This window comes from Polypterus senegalus, chromosome 11 (genome assembly GCF_016835505.1).
Source record: "Polypterus senegalus isolate Bchr_013 chromosome 11, ASM1683550v1, whole genome shotgun sequence".
Lineage (NCBI taxonomy): Eukaryota > Metazoa > Chordata > Cladistia > Polypteriformes > Polypteridae > Polypterus > Polypterus senegalus.
In genome coordinates, this window is record NC_053164.1 from 176,182 (window position 1) to 193,342 (window position 17,161).

Below are 17,161 nucleotides of genomic sequence, written 5' to 3' on the forward strand. Positions count from 1 at the left end.
AGTTAGACACGTTTTCCTGTATTTGTTCCTCAATTTTTTCTAGCATACGTTTAAAGCGATTATTTAAATGTTTTTCCTGGTTTTTAATATGCTGAGTCAAGTTTTCCTTTGTCTTTTGTATATCCTTTATTTCTTCCTTATATCTTTCTTTACTTCTACTGCCAAAGCTCCCAAGTCTGGTGGGCACTCAGTCCCTGCTCAGCTACCTCCCCGTCTTTGAGGCACACGACTCGCGTGAAGCGGCAGCCTTGTACGTGTCAGCTAGTCAGTGCAGATTCTTCATCAGTATAACGGACCCGTTTCCTATCTTCCATAGTTCTACTCCACCACAGGTGTTCCATTACGTGTCCCTCATTTCACATCAGTTTCAGTTTGGAGTAAAATAAAGGCAGCTGAGCTTTAGAAATGCAATACTTGCAGGAGGACGTGACGTATCAGTCGCCCTGGGTGTTGACCTTTTTATTTGAAGTCCTTCATTTCACAGTTCAAGGATAAAACACGATAGCTTCTTTTATCAGAGTTTGTGCTCGATAGCCCACTGGTTAGGGCCCTGCAGTATCACCTCAACAGGTAATTGGTGGTCTTACCTCCACGTCTGTCACATATTCCGTGTCCGCTCCTTCCTCTCCTCTTCCAACACTGAGACCCTTGTTCCTGCTGTTATCACATCCCACGTTTTTTATTGTGCCCCCTCTAATCAGTTGATTGAAAGCTCTGCTTTGAGAGTCGAAACACGGACCCCCAACAGCGAGCACATGACACCCATCCTGCTTCACCTTCACTGGCCCCCGTGTCTTACTAGGGTCTTGTTCCGTGTTAGACATAATGAAGGTAGTGAGAAGTCGATCAAAGCGACACCTTTTATTGGCTAACTAGGAAGGTCACTCGTTTTGCTTGACTTCTCGGGACTGAATCTACAATTCTATGAATGACCTCCAGAGCTTTAAATGGCCTCTCACCGGACTACATCAGTGACCTTCTCCATCGCTCTGCACCTGTTTGCCCACTGAGGTCCTCTGATTGTCACCGTCTTGTTGTGCCCCTCACTCAGCTATGGGTGGCAGCAGGGCCTTCAGTGCCCTCACTTTGGGATGACCCCCTAAATTAATGACATCGGCTGACTCCATTCATTCTTTTATAAGACAACTGAAAACTCCTCTGTGCAGGAAGGCATTGTGACACTGTGACACTCCTGTCACTTGACCTGAATGTGTCTGTGTGTGATTAGGGATGCTCTGATCAATCAGCCGTCGATCAGAATTGGCCGATTTTCAGGGAAACAGACTTGATCTGTAAAATGGCCGATCATCAAAACCGGTAATGTGTGTGCAGTGCTCCTTTATGCGAGGTGTTACGGTAGTTGAGTCAGCACACGTCCTTCTTTTGTTCCTTCATTTGCAGCAAACTACCTGTCGTGCAATCATAGGGCAGCGAGCGAAGGCTCTTTTTATCAGTGAATGAGTGGCGATCGGTTTATTAGTCTTCATGTTAACAAAAGTGGAATCGTAAACTGAAGGAGAAAAAAAGGATTTCGAGAAGGTATTCTGAGCGAACAGACAAACGGCAAGAAAAGCTACTTGAAGGAATTCAGATCTTTATTTTGTACTTTAAATCGAAACAGACACCGCTTGAGTTTGGACAGAGAGCTTGTGTAAAATGCAGAAGCTTACACTTTAATTGGAAAGCGAAAAGACAAAGAGGAATTTAAAATGTCTGCTTAGTAAACCGCAGGCTCTTTGTAAATGTTTGTAGTGTGCTGATTATTTGTTGCTGTGTGTCATATGGCAGACGTTTGGGTAAGAAACAAGTACTAGGTCATTAAACTGTGTGGACCACCGGGGGGCTTACAGCCACCCTAACCTGACACTGGCAGGCAGAGACACAAGTTTGCCACACAAGATTCATTTTATTTACAGTCGGGGATTGCTTTTCTCTGGCTGTCCGCAGCACAATACAGTCCAATACGTCAGTATACCGTAGCACAGTCCTTCTCCTTTATTTCTTCTTCCTCCTTCTCCTCCTCCTCCATTCTTTCCTGGCAAGCCTTGTCCCCCTCCTCCCGACTCTGGCTCCCTGAATTTTATTCACTTCCTGTGAGTGCTCCAGGTGGTTCATCGGCCTTACCTGGAATCACTCCCAGGTGTGGTGGAAATCCCGTATAGGGCTTCACAGCTCCCCCTGGTGCCCACAGAGCACAACAGGGCTGCACCAAACTCCACCTGCCAGCGTGCCCCAGCCACCCAGGAGGGCTGCCCTCTAGTGTCCCAATGGACGTATTGCCTCAGCGATGCTGTCTCCCCTGGTCGGTCCATTCCATTGGCGTCCTGGCCAGGTGATGGCTGAGCTGCCCATCATGACTGGAAATCCATTTTTATAAAATACACCTCTAGAATTATGAATGCCTCGCCGATACATGGAAGGGAAAAAAAATCACACTCGCCTGTAAAAATGTGGTAAATGTATATTTTAACAGTAAAAAACTGGAGTGCAAGTCATGATTTGAAATGAGGGAAACATCTAAGTGCCTGTATCTTTACATTTAAGCACTTTTTAATATCCAAGATCAATTAATCATCAGAGAATATTTATACATGTATGTGTGTGTGTTTATTAGAGAAAACTCCTTGTTTCAGATTACAGAAAAAAATGAAAGAATATGACAGATTGTAATTATGAGAAACATTCTATTTTGTTTAATGCCATATGTATTATGGATAAATGTTTTTGTACATATTGTATTTTAAAGGAAATATTATTAATTTTAATACTTTATGATCACTGAAAAATGAGCCTACAGAATTTCATTTTGCTAATAAAGGAATAGTTAGCACCTGTAGTTCTATAGTTTAATTATAAAAATATGCTTTAATAGAAGAGATAAGGCTTCCATGTGTCTGCTTGTGCAGGAGTAAAAAAATTTAAAGCAATTAAAAAAAAAAAAAAAAAGACCAATCAAGTAACCTGAAAATTGATGACCGGATCATCCCTGCGTGTGGTGAGGTTTCCCAGCCAGTGACGCACTCGTGGACTGTGCCTCCTTTGTCCACACGTGTTTGTGACTCGCTAATTCACGGGTGACGTCTGCATGTGCCACTTGTGGAGGGCACATCAGCACACGAGCGTATTGACCTGGTGACGTCTTTGACTCTCTTTGATATTTAGTTAGTCCTCAGATCTCACTTTACTTGCCTTGAAGCTCACTGATATGCGGATAAATCGCAGTTGTCAGTTCTCAACACTAAACAAGATCGTCTTTCTGTAAAAACCAGCCGCCACCGATTAGCTGTCATACAAATACAAGATACTTGTAATACAAACCATCTGTTAAAATACGTGCACCTCCGTAAAAATCCAAACCACACTTTGTTTTTATTCCAGAAGTCCAGCTTGCCGTTAAGAAGATGAAGGTTAAGATTCATCGGACGGTGTGTCAGACCAGTAATTAGAATGAACATTCAAACCATTTTAACAAGAAGAGGCCAACCAACCCAACAAGCTCCTCAGTCCTGTTCTGCACACCAAGGCTCTGAGCTCCTGCCGTCCACCACACTACTTAGTCAATTCATCCACGTGTCTCTGGTCCTTTGTGAGAAGAAAATCAAGTTCCTGTGTTTCAGGTTTTAATGTGTTTGTGCTTTTCTTGTTTCACAGACCAGACTGATCATCATCTGAGAAGACAAGCCTGGTGCCATCATGGATTTTGATTCACTCTACAAGAACGTTTTTCTGAAAGTTGGCAGGAGTAATAATAATAAAAGATTGAACAAAATTTACTGTAAGGTACAGTGTTCCCTCTTTAAGAGAAATGTTTATTTAGCCTCTGCTAGGAGGTGCAGCATGTTATGAAAGTGTCGCTCTTGATTAATGATTGGTCTGCTGCTGGTCTGTTTTCAGTCCAGTTTCTGAATTGTTGTCATTTTCATCTCTTTTTGAACAGTTTAGGACAGATGAGTGTACCTGCACCACTGTGCCATGTCTAGTTCTTTTAAGGGTCGCCAGGTCTATGAAGTCTCGGAGGATCAGCACAGTCCTCACTTGCAGTGCAAAATCCTCGTAACCGCCATTGTTTTTTTAGTTTTTTGGAGTTACAAGGTCTTTCCTGTTGTTATAAGGAAGTCAAAGACAACTTTATTGTCATCTTAATAATATACAAGTATACAGATAGACCAAATTGTGAAGCTCAGGGTCCACAGCGTAACAACATGAAGTGCAAATAAAAAAATTAAATTAAATTATTGCAAAGACAAGATTGATGCAATGTATGGTATTATGCAATCTAGAAACATAAATATAGTCAATAAATATGTAATATAATAAATAAATAATAGTTATAGATAATACAGAAATTATCAGTGTATGGCCAAATAAAATGTCTTCATTCCAGTCATAGCACGATGGACGTTGCTCATATGTACACCGTATTTTACATACTGTAAGACCAAAACCTAGAAACTCCACTGACCAATCAAAAATGAAAACCTTGGATTCTGATCACGTGATTTAAATGCTGTGACTGAACAATTTAAATGGCAGGTGGTGTTGATGCGTGGAAAAAAAAAATGTGTATATGAAGCTCAGGAAAAATGAATTTTTGAGATCATTAAATTTAGGGACATCAGTTTCTCAATTTGCTGAAAACTTTATAGATGTGCCATGCCAGCTGTTTCCGTAGTTGGCGAGAGTCCTTCACATTCCCTTCTGGGTCTCTGTACCCTCTACTGGCCATTATGTAGTCTCCTCCATGGCATCTCTCAGCCTTCTTTATATGAATTGCCACTTTCTTGGTGCCACCCTTGCTGTTAGCTCCATGCAGATGTCCCTGTGTATTGTGACCCTAGTAGCACGACAGGCGAGCACGCTGTCCCCTTGTGTTGCCCCTTCCTTCTGCAGTGACTTGACACTCTGGGACCTGACTGGTCCTTAAGCACCTGTACTGCCAAATCCAGTTCTTGTGTGTCTGCATTTACCTGACCTCCTGTACGTGTACCATGATGGTCACTAATTATTTTAATTCGCATAAGGTAATTCACGGATTTGGGAATTCTTTTGTTGAACTGATTATTTCTATTTTTTTATTTCCATTTTAATTTCTCAGAATAGTTTCTGAAGGAATAAACTGAAGATTGTATCAAGAAAGTAAAATCGACCTGTGGCAGGCAAGTGTGGAGGCGCGTGCGTCACATACGACCAGGGAGCGAGTTAATAAAACAAGTTTGCACCTACTGCACCTCAACTCGTTTTTAACTTGTGTGACACAGAGCCAGTCATTTTAAAAGTTGGAGGGATCTGAACTTGACAGTCGTATTTGGGCCAGTTTCATATGTGCTCTTAAATCCAGACGTGCAGCTTGACGTGTGAGGCGTGTCGTTTGTCGTCTTTAAATCTCCGCTCAGTCGAGGCGAGTAGGATTGGGTAGCTGGTTAGGGTGAATGGCGGCCTGTTCACATCACATCTAATGGCCAAGAGCCACAGCTCTGATTCCTGGCTTTCTGGCCTGCTCTTTTCTGGGGATTCTTATGAAAATAGTTGCATCATTTCACGGCACCGTCATTTTCAAAGTGTCTATGAAAGTATACTTTTTACTATTTAAAGATATTAAACTTGTTACTGTTCTGCATTAATAGAGAGGGGCAGAGATTTTTTTAAACCAGTGCTTCCCAAACTCACAGGATTTTGTTCCAACCAGCTTCTGTTTTTAATTGGACTCCTGGAATAATTAAGTGAATTGTTATTTCCCAGATTCTCTGTTTTGGGAACAAAAACCATACTTAGTTTTCTAATTTCTATAAAAAAAAAAAAAAAAAATATATTTTAATATTTGCATAATGTATTTTTTCTTTTAAACAATATTTTCATCTTGATTTTCATTCTGCTTTTTCAGGTGTTCTCATTGTTTAATTAATCTATTATTTACTAATCGTGTTTGCAGCCTTTGATTATTCCGTGTTGTTTGCCTGGCTGTCTGCTCTGCTCGTTTTTATTTGTCATTAATAAGATACAATGAAGGGGAAAACACTGCACAGAGGAAGGGCGAAATAGACTGAAGTCAACAAAATTCAAGTCTAGAGCAAAAACAGAAATATTTCTGAATGTCTTAAGGCAAATATAAAAATCCTGCTGCTGTGCCTGTCTGAATGTAGAATTAGAGAAGAGAAAACTCCCAGCTAATCAAATGAGCTCATTGTGATCAGGAGGTGTCACTGATTATGAACGTGCTTGGAACAAAAACCTGCAGCCCCAGGGGGTCCCCGTGCAGGACCCAGTTTGAGAAGCACTGGTTTAAACAATGGATAAAGGGAGAGAGTGAGAGAGAGAAACCAGTCAGGACGTTTATGGTTCATGTTGATTGAGATTTCGCTGTGACGTACCCGACTCTGAATCGATTTGCTGATTTCAGTGCCGCCTCCTGTCCATCAAAGTGTAGCAGTTCTGAATTTTACTGCCCTGATTGTGAAGTTTTGAGCTCCGCTTCCTTAAGAATTCGGCCAACGGCATCTTCCTGAGATTGAATTACAGGCTGCCGACATGGCGACTCGTTCTGTTGTGTTAATAGTAGAGTGCCAGCCCACCACTGTAAATGAATTGATTCAAACAAAAATTTTTTGAAAGTTGTTTAGCCTGGTGTGAAATTGCAATGCTGCTGTTTTTCTTTATATGTTGTGATGTAAGTAGCTATTCTATTAATTATTTGAATTAATTTATGTGCGCCCCACGATTTTATTTAGTTAAATATAATCAACAAAATTGTGGTTAAAGAATTTTTTTTCTTTTCAATGCGTTTATAACGAAAGCCAATAAAATCATTTTACTTAAAAAAAAAAAAAAAAAATAATAAATAAGTTATATATATTTTGCTTTTTAGTTTTTGAGAATTTTTCCAATGATTTTTCTTTAATCATTTTTCATAAACAGGAAGCGTCCTTAAAAGTATTACATAATATATCTTTTTGCAGAAATATTTGAATACTAAAAAGAGATCAAAACATAATTCTATTTGGGATTAATGCTTGGTCGCTGCAAAAAAAAATTAAAATATCATTGATAGAACGTCAAGCTTACGGCAATACACCCTCACCGTGATCGTCAAGGCTACTCCTTCGCAAGAGTAAACCAGTAAAGTCGGCCTGCATATTTACCCACTCCACTCACTGGAAGAGACAAGTGGGGGCAATCCGACGCTTCTGTCCCTCACTTGTCTGCTCCTGTATCCTCTCTCCATCAGTGTTGTGTGTCTGTGTTAACTGCAATCACATAACCATTCATTACAGCAATATTTGTTAAATAATTCCATCGTTTTTGATGGATTATTGTATTGTCCTTGAATACTGAGCACGTATGCAAAATTTGAAGAAATTTGCTTTTGCCAAAAGTGGGTTTAAAATCAGTTGCAAGATTTGACCCAAACAGACAGACAGGAGTTAAGTTAAATCAAATTGTTTAATAATAAAAGCAGCCGTCCCAAGTGAGGCAGTACAATGGCATCTCCCTGTAAGTATGAAGGAGCCCCAGTTGTTTTTCTTGACACGCTAAATGTCCTAAATGGCTTGACGTTGCTGTGGCAGAGAAGCGGTGTACAGCATTATTCATAACAGCACTCTGTTCTGTTTTCATTCTTTTCGTCACTACGACCTTCACTTGATTGAGAGCGCATCAAAAACCTGAGCCTGCCCGGTTAACGAATTGTTTGATTGGTGGGCCTTTCTTGAAGTGATGCTCCTCTTGAGCAGGGGTGTCGAACTCCTGGTCTGGAGGGCCCCAGTGGCTACAGGGTTTCATTCAGACCCTCTTCCTAATCAGCAAGCAGTTTTGAAACTCCTTTCAGTCCTCTGAATGTATCCCTTTCCTCATTAATGACAGTCAAACAGAAATAAGATGTGAAACGAGACGAGAGATGACCAGCGAAACTGCGATTTCAAACTCTAACCAAATTTGCTCCAATCAGTTTCTTAATGAGAAGCTGATTCTTGCTGTTAATTAAACCCTTTATTTAATCCCATGGCTTGTTGCTGCTTTCATTCTGACACAGCAGACATTTCCAAAACTTGATTTTTCAAAATTTTTTGGTGACCTGAGAGATCAACCTTACCGAGACCCTCACCTTTCTTTACTTTCAGATATTGTGTGACGGGCACAGATGAGCTGGGCATGCAGTGGCTTGTTTTGTGTCTCATTATTGCTTTGCTGCTAATTAAGGAAAAAGAAACAACTAAGGGGCCTGAGTCAAGTTGATTAAAACTAAGGCAAAAGAAGTTAAAAACTGGTCACTAATTAAGAAGGTTAGAATGAAAACCTGCAGCCATTGGAGGCCCTTCAGGACTGGACTTGGACACCCCGATCTAGAGGACGGATTCTCAGACTCAGTTGTGCGGACCCGCTGGGCTAATTAAAGGAACTGGGGAACAATATAGAAATTAGAAAAGTAAATTTGGTAAAATTATATATAAATGTATAGGTGTGTGTATATATACTGTATATCAATTGATCCATTATTTTCTAATTAGTCGGTCTAGTCGGGCGTTTAAATCTGAAGCAAATATCGAAATATTTCTAAACATCTTATAAATGTAAAAATGATGTCTCTGTGCCTTCTTAATGTAGGATAAGATAAGAGAAAAAAGAGAGTTTAATGTTATCAGTTGTCTCTGATTATGAATTTGGTTGAAGCAAAAACCTGAATCCACAGTGGGCCCCCAGGACCGACTTTGAGATCCGCTGAATTAGTACCTTTTTTATATATATATATATATATATATATATATATATATATATATATATATATATATATATATATATATATATATATATATATATATATATATATATATACTGCTCAAAAGAATTAAAGGAACACTTTATAATGAGAGTATAGCATAAAGTCAATGAAACTTCTGGGCTGTTAATCTGGTCAGTTAAGTAGCACAGGGGGTTGTTAATCAGTTTCAGCTGCTGTGGTGTTAATGAAATTAACAACAGATGCACTAGAGGGGCAACAATGAGATGACCCCCAAAACAGGAATGAATGGTTTAACAGGTGGAGGCCACTGACATTTTTCCCTCCTCATCTTTTCTGACTGTTTCTTCACTAGTTTTGCATTTGGCTACAGTCAGTGTCACTACTGGTAGCATGAGGCGATACCTGGACCCTACAGAGGTGGCACAGGTAGTCCAACTTCTCCAGGATGGCACATCAATACGTGTCATTGCCAGAAGGTTTGCTGTGTCTCCCTGCACAGTCTCAAGGGCATGGAGGAGATTCTAGGAGACAAGCAGTTACTTTAGGAGAGCTGGAGAGGGCCATAGAAGGTCCATAACCCATCAGCAGGACCAGTATCTGCTCCTTTGGGCAAGGAGGAACAGGATGAGCACTGCCAGAGCCCAACAAAATGACCTCCAGCAGGCCACTGGTGTGAATGTCTCATGAGGGTGACCCAAGGGCCCCATGTCCTCTAATGGGCCCTGAGCTCACTGCCCAGCAGCATGCAGCTCGATTGGCATTCGCCATAGAATACCAGAATTGGCAGATGCACCACTGGTGCCCTGTGCTTTTTACAGAGGAGAGCAGGTTCACCCTGAGCACGTGACAGAAGTGAAAGGGTCTGGAGAAGCCATGGAGAACATTATGCTGCTTGTAACATCATTCAGCATGAGCAGTTTGGTGGTGGGTTAATGATTGTCTGGGGGGGCATATCCATGGAGGGTCACACAGACCGCTACAGGCTTGACAAAGGCACCTTGGCTGCCATTAGGTATCAGGATGAAATCCTTGGACCCATTGTCAGACCCTATGCTGGTACAGTGGCTCCTGGTGCACGACAATTCCTGGCCTCATGTGGTGAGAGTATGCAGGCAGTTCCTGGAGGATGAAGGAATTGATACCATTGACTGGCCACCACACTTTCCTGACCTAAATCCAATAGAACACCTCTGGGACATTATGTTTTGGTCCATCCAATGCCACCAGGTTGCACCTCAGACTGTCCAGGAGCTCAGTGATGCCCTGGTCCAGATCTGGGAGGAGATCCCCCACAACACCATCTGTCATCTCATTAGAAGCATGCACCGATGTTGTCAGGCATGTATACAAGAACACAGGGGCCATACAAAGTGCTGCGTACAATTTGGAGTTGCTGCAATTCAATTTGGGCAAAATGGACCAGCCTGCCACATCATTGTTTCACTCTGATTTTTGGGGCGTCTTTGAATTCAGGGCTCTGTAGGTTGATCATTTTCATTTCCATCAAACGATGTGGCATCCTTTCGATCCTAACACATTACCCAGTCTATATCAGTATAGATATCCAGGGGGACTTCTTTTTCCCATTGAGATCTGATGTGTTTTCAAAGTGTTCCTTTAATTTTTATATATATACACACACACACAACCCCAAATCAGAAAAAGTTGGGACAGTGTGGAAAATGTGAATAAAAAAATAAAGCAGTAATTTACAAATTTCCCTTAACTTTTATTTCATTGCAGACAGTATGAACACAAGATAATTCATGTTTTTTTTGTTTTTTTTTGGTCAACATCATTTGATTTGTAAATAAACATCCATTCTTGCCATTCAGGCTTGCAACACATTTAAAAAATAGTTGGGATGGAGGCAATTCAGGGGTAGTAATGAGGTATAATAACTAAATAACGATGTGATTTGAAACTGGTGATGTTAACAGGTGATTGCAATCATGATTCAGTACAAAAGCAGCATTAAGTAAAGGCCTACTCCTTTAGGAGCAAAGATGGGCAGAGGATCTCCAGTTTGTCACCAAGTGCGAGCAAAAATCTTTGAAATGATGAAGATAAACATTTCTCAAAGACAGATAGGAAGAGATTTGGGCATGTCTCCCTCTACAGTGCATAACATAGTGAAAAGAATCAGGGAATCTGGACAAATTACCGTGCGCAAAGGCCAAGGGCGCATGCCTAAACTGAATGGCTGTGATCTCCGATCCCTCAGACGGCACTGCATTAAAAACCGTCACTCATCAATAAATAATATAACTGTGTGGGCTCAGGACTACTTCAGGAAGTCACTCTCAAGCACTACAGTACGTAGTTACATTAGAAAATGCCAGCTAAAGCTGTACTGTGCCAAAAGGAAGCCGTACATAAATAGTGTCCAGAAGTGCCGTCAACTTCTCTGGGCTCAGAGGCATCTGGGATGGTCAATTGTGCAGTGGAAACGTGTATTGTGGTCAGACGAACCGGGTTTTCACTTCTTTTTTGGAAGAAATGGACGCCGTGTGCTGTGGACCAAAGAGGAAAAAGACCATCCAGGCTGTTACCAGATACAAGTCCAAAAGCCAGGGTCTGTCATGGTATGGGGTTGTGTCAGTGCCTTCGGCAAAGGTAACTTGCACTTCTGCGATGGGACCATCAATGCTGAGAAGTATATCTCCGTTTTGGAGGAACAAATGCTGCCTTCAAGACGACGTCTTTTCTAGGGACACTGATGCTTATTTCAGCAAGACAATGCCAAACCACATACTGCTCGCGTAACAAAGGCATGGCTGCATAAGAAGAGGGTGCGGATGTTTGACTGGCCTGCCTGCAGCCCTGATTTGTCTCCTATAGAGAATTTTTGGTGCATTTTGAAACAAAAAATACGTCAACGAAGACCCCGTACTGTTGCGCACCTAAAACGTTGTTTGTTGTTAAAAGACAGGGGAACTGTACAAAGTGGTAAATGCTGTACTGTCCCAGCTTTTTTTTTAAATGTGTTGCAAGCCTGAATGGCAAGAATGGATATTTATTTACAAATCAAATGATTTTGACAAAAAAAAAAAAACATGAACTATTTTGTGTTCATACTGTCTGCCATGAAATAAAATTTGAGGAGAATTTATAACTTGTTTTTTTCTTTTTTTATTCACATTTTCCACTTTTTCTAATTTGGGGTTGTATGTGTGGATATATATATATATAGATATAGGTAGATATATAGGTAGATAGACAGGTAGATATATAGATATAGATATACAGGTATATAGAGATATGTAGAGATATATATATATATAGAGATATATATATATGTGTGTATATATATGTATATGTATATGTAGTGTTTGTCCCTCAGTCCATGTGACGTTCTATCACTTCCGGGTTAGGTAAAAACTTCTCTTTTTCTTCATCCCGGAAGCAAGTCATTTCTTCTCTTCATGTGAGTGGGACGTACTTCCGGAGTGTAGGGAAAATAGTCCCTGGGCCTCCCTGCAGTGACTCCTGGCGGCCCCCATGGTATCCAGTAGGGCTGTGCATTTAAAGACCACTGTCCATAATTCTCTGCAGGCATTTGGGGCACCTCTACGCTGCAAGGAGGGCTCCTTCTGGAGGCATTGGCCGGGGTACATGGCTGGCCATATCTCACTATATATATATATATATATATATATATATATATATATATATATATATATATATATATATATATATATATATATATATATATATATATATATATATATATATATACACATATACACGCATACATAGATACACACGCATATACGAGGGGGGACTCAAAAATAACCAGAAATAATTAAAACGTATTTAATTTTCTGTACAAACTACAATTAGTCTTCTTCAAAGTACTCTCCATTGGCGGAAATACACTTATCTAACCGTTTGTTCCATTGTTCGAAACATTTTTTAAATTCGTCTGAAGTAATGCCCATTAATGCTCTGGTCGTTTCTTGTTTTACCCCTTCGACGTCGGCAAAACGCCTTCCTTTCAAGTCATTTTTTCATCTGAGGGAACAATAAGAAATCACACAATGGGTGGTTCAGGGTTGTCATACTGTTTCAACAATAGTTTCTGCAACACTTTTTTCAAGAAGAAAACAAAATTTCACAGCCGCGCGTTGCTCACGATAATCGACCATCGTAAAAAAAAGGACGCTTGCACAAAACTACTTTTACAAAATTCACTGAACACAAGCACAACCTTCCAGACTGATGGCACTTGGCAGACTGACTTGTGAGAAATGTAACTACTTTGTAGATCACCCAAGCGGCCCAACCACGGACTACAAGGAACAACCTAACAACAACAAAATTAATTTTGGGTCCCCCCCTCGTGTGTGTGTGTGTGTATGTGTATGTGTATGTGTATATATATATATATATATATATATATATATATATATATATATATATATATATATACACATATATATATATATATATATATATATATATATATATATACACACATATATATATATATATATACACATATATATATATATATATATATATATATATATATATATATATATATATATATATATATATATATATATATATATATATATATATATATATATATATATATATATATATATATATATATACACACACATACATATACATATTGAGAGACTTTGGTGTGATCCATTGTTACTGGCTTACAAGGGCTTCACATTTTGGCATTTACCAAAAAATCAAATGACTAGTGCCAGGCGTTTAATAAAAAATAAAAAAACCAACAGTAGCTTAGGAAAGTGGGCTATAAACGCAGAGAGCCTTAGCTAACCAGTGTCCTAGCAAATTGTTTTTATACTCTTTTAAATCGTTTGGTCATTTATAGTCTTCTCAGGTGTCTGCAGCTCCCCAGCAGATGGGGGCCAAAAATGGGAAAATCGTTAGCAGAGTAAGCCACCAGTGGAGAGCAAAAAACATGAAACCAAACTGAAACTGGATGAAGCATCAGTGCCTCGCTCCACAGTTCAGACTGAACGGGATTTCCTGAGTTCAGAGAGTGAAGGCTTTGGTGTTTCCACCTGCCAAACGGCTCACACCACCAAATACAGTGGGGTATGGAAAGTCTACACACCCCTGCCAAAATCACAGCTTTTATATAATTAAAAAAAACAAAACCAAGATACGTCCCATTACAACTTACTGCACCTATGCTGCAAAATTACAATCTATACAAAGAAGGTAAAAACAAATCAGAAAGTTTAGAATAAAAAAGGGGGAGGAAATTCCACCAAACCCTGTTTACAGGAGTGTGTGCAGACCCCCCTTAATTGAAGTCCCTCTTGATTATTTTATTTTTTTATGCTTGAGCGGCTTTGTAAATGTGTTAGGTTTGTGTTGCACTTTTATTTCTTCACAATCTAATGGTTATTTTTTTTTACTTCCTCACACAGCCATGCAGAGTGCTCTGCCGTGGACAGCTCGTCTATATGAAGCATTGCTTAACCTTTGGACATTTAGAGGTCAGTACATTTTATATTCATAGGCCTTTAGAAATCTTGCCTTGTGTATGCTGCCCAGAATGTCAAAATCAGTTTATATAATGAATAATAATATAACAATAATCTAAAGAGTAATGGTTTATCTTTTTTTTGTTCTGTGATATTTAAGATGTAAAAGTCACTTATGACTTTGACAATAAGAGTTTTTAGAAAAACCAGAGCTTGTGTGGCACACAACTGTATATGTAGAGTTACTGAGACCCTAAACATTCAAAAGTCTCTAATAAAATGAGAACAAGCCCCTGGTGACGTGTGGCTTGGAAATACAGTAATCCCTCCTCGATCGTGGGGGTTGCATTCCAGAACCCCCAGCGATAGATGAAAATCCGCAAAGTCGAAACCATATGTTTGTGTAGTTATTTTTATATATTTTAAGCCCTTATAAACTCTCCCACACTGTTAACATTATTAGAGCCCTCTAGACATGAAATAACACCCTTTAGTCTAAAGTTTAAACTGAGCTCCATGACAAGACAGAGATGACAGTTCTTTCTCATAATTAAAAGAATGCAAACATATCTTCTCTTCAAAGAATGCGTGTCAGGAGCAGAGAATGTCAGAGAGAGAGAGCATGCGTGACAGAAAAGTAAGCAATCAATATGTGCTTTTGGGCTTTTAAGTATGCAGAAGCACCGCGATAAAGAGGCATTTTTTAGAGGAGCGTCCGTATCTTCTAAGCAAACAGCCCCTCCATCAGGTGCAGATAATGTCAGAGAGGGTGAGAGAGACACAGAGAAAAGCAAACAATGAAGCACCGCGTGGGAAGCATATCGTATATCATTGAGGAGTTTTAGTTAATATGTAATACGTGCTCTGATTGGGTAGCTTCTAAGTCATCCGCCAATAGCGTCCCTTGTATAAAATCAACTGGGCAAACAAACCGAGGAAGCATGTACCATAAATTAAAAGACCCATTGTCCGCAGAAATCCACGAACCAGCGAAAAATCCATGATACACTGTATATTTAGATATGCTTACATTTAAAATCCGCGATAGAGTGAAGCCGCGAAAGTCGAAGCGCAATATAGCAAGGGGTTTATGTGTTTTGTTATTTTGACCCACGATATTGGATGAACGTTTATTGAGGTGGCCTGCCCAGATCCCTTGTCGTAAGCTGACTGACGTGGCCTGGTCTGTTGGGCTAACCGTGAGTGGTGCCAGCTTTCAGCGCCATCACAAATAAGTGCTGAGGGAATTAAGCACGGCTGGCTTTGCTTTCATAAGCCTTAAGGCTTTGGTGCACATAATGTGTGCTTTGCAGAAATAAAACTGAACTCACTGTGCCAGGGCTGAATCAGTGGCATCCTCACTCTGTCGCGGCTTTGTAAGTGTGTACAGTCGAGGGGAACTGGTTTGCTGCTTCTACCATCAAGCAAGAGGACTTTGAGGGAGAAATACCCCCATCAAAGCACTGAATTTGATTCTTGCCCACATCCTCAAGTTGTTTCTTCTTTTAACACCCGTCTTATGGTTGGGTTGTAATACTTTATTGAAAATGAAGGTAGTGGTCTTAGAGATGCTGGTGTTTAATGGTGCCCGGCCACTCTGCCATCACTTGGCACAGGAGTGTTACTCTTGTGTTGACTACTGAAGGAGTTCTTCTTTGAGAAGGCATTAAGCTTGTACACAAATGTGGTCAGGATTCACAGAGCTTAGTCCTTGACATGAATGGGATTTTAAATAACAAAATGAATGATGGGATTTCTGTCACCCTCTGACTCCTTTGATGATGCAGTGATCACAGATAAACACCCACTGGCTGCGTTCAGCACATCTCGCTGAAGTCAGTTGTCCTTCCTCAGAGCAGCTGCCGACTTTCTGGCACTCTTAGATGCCATCATTTCTGTTTGCTGTCTTATATTCTTGAAGCCAGCCCTTTGCCGCACTCTCCATAGCTGTGAATTTGTTCAAGTAGGCCACAACATTTTAAATATGTCCCTTTGTTCAGGAAGGCATGTTACCACCATGGATGGACGGCGTTTCATGTTGGGAAATGCACTTTGGGAGGATTGCCCTGTTTACAGGAGTGTCTCAGAGCCACACTTATGACAGAATATCTACCACAACGACCAAAATCTACTCCAACACATTTAAGACTTGGTTTGGTGTATCCAACAGGGAACGCGTGCTTCCAGGGAATGTGTTCTTTTCAGAATCATAGCTCATATTGTCCATTAGCACATGGACTACTGGAGCGTTTACTGCCTGGACGCTACAGTATCAGTCCGTGCATACATGATCGATAATGACGTCTGTCAAAATATGTTCAAAATGTAAAGGACCATGCTTTTCTTATCAATAGTAACTCAGTCAGAAATGTAAAGAAACTGTTAAAGGGTTTAGTTTGACCAGCAACATGACTAAAGGGCTCCATTTAAATGAGAGTTCTTGACACATGTGGCACCACACAGAGCGCAGGTGGAGAAGATCACGTGCCATCAATATAACACATCGATTAGCAAAGTCCACACTTGTGGTACGCAACACATTTGGCAGTTGGTGACAGTTTTGTGCTCAGAATGCCCATGTAGTGCTATCCTCGCAGTCATGACAAGAAGAAACACCTTTGGGGTGCATCAGTGCCAGAGCCTACAGGTGACACATCATCCAGTTGAGTGTCACTGTCTCTGGCTGTGCTTATCATCAAAATATTCATCTTGAACAAATCTAGTTGCTTTAAAACATCACCAGCTTTATGATTTTTCCAAGACAACTTAACTGCAGACTATTGATAACATTTTCCGCCAGCTGTTGCGTCTTAAAAATTAAATAAATAAATAAATTAATTAAATAAATAAATGTATAAATTATTTTATGGCTATCCAGTAGATGGCAGCACTGTAATAAACAACAGAGATGTGGCAGCAAGCTGGCTGCGTCTGTAATGGCTGTTTGTGC

The 17,161-nt window shown here is 40.2% G+C and overlaps 1 long non-coding RNA gene across 1 annotated transcript in view; it reads left to right on the plus strand.

Moving 5' to 3' along the window:
• The window catches only part of LOC120538640, a 66,814-nt gene that overhangs the window by 20,056 nt on the left and 29,597 nt on the right, over window positions 1–17,161 (plus strand). The window contains exons 2-3 of the long non-coding RNA XR_005635483.1: window positions 3,652–3,780; window positions 14,155–14,223. This is a non-coding gene — a long non-coding RNA (uncharacterized LOC120538640). The remainder of the gene's footprint in view (window positions 1–3,651; window positions 3,781–14,154; window positions 14,224–17,161) is intronic.